Source organism: Aotus nancymaae, unplaced genomic scaffold (genome assembly GCF_030222135.1).
Source record: "Aotus nancymaae isolate 86718 unplaced genomic scaffold, 86718_ANA_hifiasm-v0.15.2.pri h1tg000053l, whole genome shotgun sequence".
NCBI classification, from domain to species: domain Eukaryota; kingdom Metazoa; phylum Chordata; class Mammalia; order Primates; family Aotidae; genus Aotus; species Aotus nancymaae.
In genome coordinates, this window is record NW_026988467.1 from 20,244,346 (window position 1) to 20,252,041 (window position 7,696).

Below are 7,696 nucleotides of genomic sequence, written 5' to 3' on the forward strand. Positions count from 1 at the left end.
CAAATGGGCCTGGCGCGCCCGCGGACACCTGCAGGATCTGGTGCTGCTGCCGCCGCTCACACAGCCCGCGGCATGGCGCGGAGGCCGGGGAAAGCCGCCAATGGACGCCTGCGGAGCAAGGCCAGACCCTCCCCTCCTGGCCCGCGGCCGAGCCGAGCAACGCTTGGAGATCGCCGCTTGGAGATTGCCCGGCGGCTGCGGTGGTGGCACTGCCAGGGACGGGCACCGCGACCCGGGACGCCCCGCGCCCCCCAAGGCCACGGCACCTGGGGTCCCGCCGGTTCTGGGGAGGGGTCCCGGCGTGCCCGCGAGCTCGGCGGAGACGCGATGCGCTGGGACGGGGAAGGGGATCTTGACTGCACCGACTTCCTCGCGGCTTGCTCTCTAGTCCTTGAGTCTTTCTCTGCCTCTTTTTTTTCTTCTTTTTTTTTTTTTTAGCGCCAAACTGCGTGCCGCGAAATTCAGATCTCCCGCGGAAAATGCCGCGCTCCGGTTGGCTGTTGCAATAGTACAGGCTCCACCTCCCCCGGAAAGAACCCATTCTGGAGGCGGTGATTGCAACACGAGCTTCGCTGCTTAAAGGGGCAGCCACACCTACTGTCGGTGCTGCCCGCCGCCGGCCAGCGCTACTAGCTAGCAGCCGGCGAGACGGAGACGGAGGGTGGTTCCGGGATGCGCAGTGCAGAGGCGGCCAGAGCAGTGCGCAGCGCGCTGAGAAATGGTCCCGGGTTCCCTGGGGTTGAAGGGAAACATTTTGGCGCGGGGTCCGGACCCAAGCCCAGACCCAGCAGTGTAGTCCCCAGGCCACAGGCCCTTTTGTTAGTTTGCATTGTTGCTTAGCTAGCACATGTGCATTCATATCCCCTTTCCTGCTAAAATGAAGGCCAGGAACCTGTTCCCTTTAATGGCAGAGGGGTGAGGAACGGAGTCAAACTAGTCTACTTCTTTTTAGGGAAAACTAACATCTATTCAGCACCTACAGTATGCCAAGCACCATGCTAGATCGTTACAAGGGTTGTTTAATTTAGTCCAACAATCCTGGGAAGAGGAATGATGATCCCCATGATAAAGACTGACAGTCTGAAAGGCTGGGTAACTTGCCCATGGTCATACAGAGAGATTCCCTGATTTGAGAGCTGGCAATGCAATCTGGGACAGGTCCCAGCTCTGGAGCCCTTGTTTTTCCAGTTAAGGGGCTCTTTGCCTACTCTCCCAAGCTGCCTGCCAGCCCAGCAGGGTCAGAGGCCAGTGCAGGGCTTTGTCTTGTTCACAGTTGTATTCATAGGACCCAACACTCAGTAAATGTCTGAACATCTCCAGGTATCTTAAACAATCCTTTTGTCACAAGAGCCTCCTTGCCTCATTCAAAAACCTTCATTCCTCATCACTCCAGTTTAGAGAGACTCAAAGAAGCAACCTTGGGTAGTGAGTGATAAAGCTGCTGCTAGATTTCAGGTCTGATTCTTGCCTGGTGCTCTGTGATTTTTATGCAAGTCTGAGCCTTGGCATTCAAAACCCTCCAAAGACAGTCCACAGCTTAATTCCTCATTAGATGGTTGGGGACAAGGTGGCAATAACCCACGATGATTAAGAGCCCAGACTTTGTAGCCAACAGCTCTGAGTTCAAACCCAAGCCCAGACACTTTGTTAGTTTTGTGACCCAGGCAAATTTTGTAAATTCTCTGATCCTTGATCCTTGATTTTCTCGTCCAGTAGCACTTACCTCCTAGGATAATGAGGAAATCTCATGAGACAATGCATATAAAGCTTTCAGCACAGAACCTGGTTCATAAGGAGCCTCAAGAATTGGCAGCTGTTGTTATATCTCCCACTTTTTTTTTTTTGAGACAGAATCTCGCTCTGTCACCAGGTTGGAGTGCGGCAGTGTGATTCTCCTGCCTCAGGTTCAAGTGATTCTCCTGCCTCAGCCTCCCAAGCAGTTGGGATTACAAGCACCAGCCACCTTGCCCAGCTAATTTTTGTATTTTCAGTAGAGACGGGGTTTCACCATGTTGACCAGACCAGTCTCTAACTCCCGACCTCAGGTGATCCGCCCACCTTGGCCTCCCAAAATGTTGGGATTACAGGCATGAGCCACCAAGCCTGGCCACATCTCTGACCTTATCTCCAGTGCATAAGACCCTTTTACTCTAGTCTACCTATCTCATTGGTCCTTTGAGGCCCAACTTAAACCTCACCTCCTCTGGGAAGCCTCCCCTGCCCGCTTCCTCTCAGCTAGAATGCCTCTTACCCTCTTGGGACCCTTAGTGTATTCTACCTCAACAAACCAAGGCGTTGTTTTCATACCTTGTTTATCAGTTCGGTTCTGTGCTCCTTCAAGAATCTAGGTCAGATCTCTCTAGAATGCCCCTCAGCATCTAGGGCCTGGCTTGGAGTGCAGAAGGTGGGTAACCAATACTGATTATGATTCATTCCTCTCCCTTGCTGCAAAGAATAGGAGAAGTTAATGAGGTCTGAAGTCAGAAAATCAAGAGGCCCAGATTAAGTCCCACTGTCTACTTCCTAGCTGAGTGACACCAGACAGCTGCTTCTTCATGTCTCTTAACCACAATTTCCTCAACCATCAAATGTGGATAATGCTATCACTCAGCCAATTTCACAAGACTTCAGAAACACTATTAAAATTACAGTGGTGGTGATGATCACTGATTTTTATTGAGAACCTACTATATGCTGGGCTCTAAGCACCTTGAGCCCCTCCTCTGATCCTCACAACACTGCTTTGAGGCAGACACTATTATTATCCCCATTTTACAGATGAGGGAACCTGGAAGGAATTGTGGCAGAGCAGGTTTGGGGAAGAAGCAGAGCCCCAGGGCCAGGGAGGGAAATGGGGGTGGCAGGGTGGAGCTGGGAGAAAAGAAGGGAGCCAGTGAACGGCTGAGAGCCAGCTCTCTGTGGTTGAGTTTCGGGCAACTGGGGCTGGCTTTAGAGTTTCACCTCCTGGGAACTGACTAATTCTTGCAAGAGGTGTGGGGCACAGATCTGAAATCTGCCTCCCTGAGCTTGAATTCCTACCCCATTCATTCCTAGCATTGTGATCCTGGTCAGGTCGCTGGACCATTCTGAGCCTCAATTTCCTCATCTTAGAAATCGGAGTGGCACAAGTGACCTCTCCATTTACCGTGAGGACTTAGTAAGGTGTTGGTTATAAAGTCCTTAGAGAAGTGTCAGGTACATGGTAGGTACTTAATATATTTTAGCTAAGGTTTATGTGAAATGGACCAGAAGAGGCCCTCACATGGAACCGAACTAAATACTTGCAGTTTCAGGCTGGGCACAGTGGTTCAAGCCTATAATCCCAGCACTTTGGGAGGCCAAAGTGGACAGATCTCTTGAGCCCAGGAGTTCAAGACCAACCTGGGCAACATGCCGAAACTCTCGCTCCCAAAAATATAGAAAAATTAGCTGGGCATGGTGGCACATGTCTTAATCCCAGCTACTCGGGAAGCTGAGGTGGGAGGATCACCTGAGCCCAAGGGAGGTCAAGGTTGCAAGCGAGCCATAATCATGTCACTGCACTCCAGCCTGGGCGACAGAGTAAGACTGTCTAAAAACAAACAAGCAGTGGCTCATGCCTGTAATCCCAGCACTTTGGGAGGAGGAGGCAGGTGGATCACTTGAGGCCAGGAGTTCAAGATCAGCCTGGTCAACATGGCAAAAAGCTGTCTCTACTAAAAACACACAAAACAATTAACCAGGCGTGGTGGTATGTACTTGTAATCCCAAGTACTTGGGAGACTGAGGCAGGAGAATCACTTGAACCCAGGTGGTGGAGGTTGCAATGAGCCAAGATCCTGCCACTATACTCCAGCCTGGGCCACAGAGCGAGATTCTGTCTCAAATAAATAATTTTTTTAAAAAATCAAAAAACAAAAAAAAGCTCAGAGTTTCTGCCATACATGCCCTACTCTTTCCCATCTCCCAGGTTTTGCTTACCTGGCTCCATATCCACCTCTTCTCCAGGCCCCTCCTCCCCTCCATTCCCTTGTGCCCAAATCTGGCCCATCCTTCAAGGTCCAACTCAAATGGAGTGGCAGAAGCAAAGAATCTAAAGTCAGACATCCCTGGGTTAAAACCCAGGCCCTGACGCTTTATTAGCTGTGTGACCCAGCCAAATTTCATAAATTCTCTGATCTTGGATCCTTGATTTTCTAATCCTCCTAGCACTTCCTCATAGGACTGTGAGGAAATCTCATGAGATAATGCATATAAAGCTTTCAGCACACCTGGTTCATAAGGAGCCTCAAGAATTGGCAGTTACTGTTATATCTCCTACCCTATCTCCAGTGCATAAGACCCTTTTACTCTAGTCTACCTAGCAACAGAGCTTCAAACTCCTTGGGGGCAGGACCCAGGCTTTGCTTTCACTTTTGTGCCTTCCTCCCCTGAGAGTGCCAGGCACATAGTAGGCCTGAAATAAATGATGATAATAGCACCCATTTCCTGAGAACTTCCTAGGCGTAAACACTCAGCTAGGTATTTTACATACATTTTTGCTGAAACCTCCCAACTACCCTGTAACACAGGTACATTTTGGACAGATGAAAAAATTGAGGCTGAAATATGTAAAGGAACTTGACAACTGTTTAAAGATGAAATCAGGATCTGAACTCAGATCTCTGTCTCCAAAGGCACTGTGCCATTGCGAACAATGAACTCAGCCCCAAAACCCCATGTGAAGGAGGGTACAATCTGCTAATTAACCAGGGGTTCCAGTGCTGCAGACATTGTTGGAAGTGGGAAGAGTGTGCCCCACAACCGGATGAGTTAGGGATGCTTAGTACTATTTTCCAGATAAGGAAACCATGATTTGCAGAGCAGGTTAAGTGAGGACGCGCCTGTTCCAGGCAATGCCAGATAGTCCTAGAAAAATCCCCAAACTAAAGGAAACTTCCATTCCAGCTGGTGTATCTTCTCCTGAAAAATTCCTCAGATTCCCTGTGCCCAAAGTCCTATTAATCAGGATACACACTGCTTGACAGAAGTTTCCTGAAGGTATATATCCCCTGTCCCGGGCTCCCCAGCACGTCACCTGTTCACATGAATCTCAAATCACAGAGAAACCTGATCAGAGCTATGGGAAACAAGGGAGAAAAATCCCTGCTCCATCTTCTTTGTGCTTCTCCTATTCTACAATAAACATGTATTACTTTAGTGATTGGAGAAAAAAAGTTATTTTTAAAATAGAGAAACAAGATGTTGCTTTAAGGCAGTTCTGCCAGTGGTAATCCTTTTACTGGAAAATTGTTGGAAGATGGGTTCATGGGCTTTCTAACAGTGATTGGCATGTAGTAAACACTCTATGAATGTTTGTTAAATACATAACATTCTAGGCTGTGTGCAGTGGCTCACATCTATAATCCCAACACTTTGGGAGGCCAAGGTGGGTAAATCAGCTGAGGCCGGAAGTTTGAGACCAGTCTGGCCAACATGGCAAAACCCCGTCTCTACTGAAAATACAAAAATTAGCTGAGGGTGGTGGCACATACCTGTAATTCCAACTACTCAGAAAGCTGAGGCAGGAGAATTGCTCGAACTGAGGAAGTGGAGGTTGCAGTGAGCTAAGATTGCGCCATGCACTCCAGCCTGGGCAATAGAGACACTGTCTCAGGAAAAAAAAGAAAAAAAAAAAAACACATAAAATTCTAACCTTGGCCCTCCATAAGCTGTGTGCTCTTGGACATATCATTACATTACTCTGGGCCTCAGTTCCTTCACCTGAGAAATGGGGTTAATCATAGCTGTCTCAGGTTTATCGGGTTGAAGTGAATCTGGGATGGGATGTGAATGTGCTGTGTGTGCGTGTGCATGTGTGTGTGTACCAAAATTTATTACAAAGGTAATCGATTTGACTGGACAACTCCTCAAAGAAAATATACAGAGGCCAATAAGCACGTGAAAAGATGCTCAACACCATTAGTCATTAGGGAAATGCAAATCAAAACTACAATGAGATGACACTTCACTAACCACTAGAATGGTTATAATCAAAAAGATAGACAATAATAAGTGTTGGCCAGGATGTGGAGAACCCTTATACACTGGAACCCTCATTCACTGCTGGCGGGATTATAAATTGGTACAGCTGCTTTGGAAAATAGTTCAGCAGTTTTTTAGAAAGTTACACATAGAGTTAACCACATGACTCAGTAATTCTACTCCCATATACCCAAGAGAATTGAAAACATGTTCACACATAAACGTGTACACAGATGTTCGTAGCAGCATTATTCATAATAACCAGAAAGTAGAAACAACCCAAATGCCCATTAACTGATGATTGGATAAACAAAATGTGGAGGCCAGGGACAGTGGCTCATGCCTGTAATCCCAGAACTTTGGGAGGCCAAGGCGGGTGGATCACTTGAGCCCAGAAGTTCGAGACCAGCTTGGATAACATAGCGAGACCTCATCTCTACAAAAAAAAAAATACAAAAATTAGCTGAGCGTGGTGGTGTGCACCCATAGTTCCAGCTACTTGGGAGGCTGAGGTGGGAGAACTGCTTGAACCTGGGAGGCAGAAATCATGCCACTGCATTCCAGCCTGGATGACAGAGCAAGATCTTGCCGCCCAAAAAAGGTGGTATATTCATATAATATTATTGAGACATAAAAAGGAATGTAATTTGTTTTTTCTTAATAGTGATGGGGGTCTCACTAGATTGCATGGTCTGTTCTAGAACTCCTGGGCTCAAGCAGTGCTCCTGCCTCAACTTCCCAAAGCGTTGGGATTATAAGTATGAGCCACCATGCCTGGCCCCATAAAAAGGAATGAGGTACTGATACAAGTATGACATGGAAGACCCTTGAAGACATCATGCTAAGTGAAAGAAACTAGACATGAAAGGCCACATTTGTATGATCCCATTTAGTGAAATGTCTAGAATAGATACATCTTTTTTCTCTTTTTTGAGACAGAGTCTTGCTCTGTTGGCCAGGCTGGAGTGCAGTGGCACGATTTCAGCTCCCTGCAACCTCCGCCTCCTGGGTTCAAGCAATTCGCTGCCTCAGCCTCCTGAGTAGCTAGGATTACAGGAGCCCGCCACCATGCCTGGCTAATTTTTGTATTTTTAGTAGAGATGGAGTTTCATCATCTTGGCTGGTCTGGTCTTGAACTCCTGACCTCGTGATTCACCCACCTCAGCCTCCCAAAGTGCTGGGATTACAGGCGTGAGCCACCATGCCTGGCTTTTTTTTTTTTTTTTTTTTTAACAGATTCTCACTCTGTTACCCAGGCTGGAGTGCAGTGGTGTGATCTCGGCTCACCACAACATTCACCTCCTAGGTTAAAGCTGTTCTCCTGCCTCAGCCTCCCGAGCATCTGGGATTACAGATGTGCACCACCACACCTGGCTAATTTTTGTATTTTCAGTAGAGACAGGGTTTCACCTTGTTGGCCAGGCTGGTCTTGAACTCTTGACCCTGTCAGGTGATCCACCTGCCCCGACCTCCCAAAGTACTGGGATTACAGGCTAGAATAGATAAATCTATAGAAACAAAAAGTAGATTAGTGGGGCTGGGTACAGTGGTTCACACCTATAATTCCAGCTTTTTGGGAGGCCAAGGTGGGTGGATCATCTGAGGTCAGGAGTTCAAGACTAGCCTGGCCAACATGATGAAATCCCGTCTCTACTAAAAATATAAAAATTAGTTGGTAGTGGTGGCAGACACC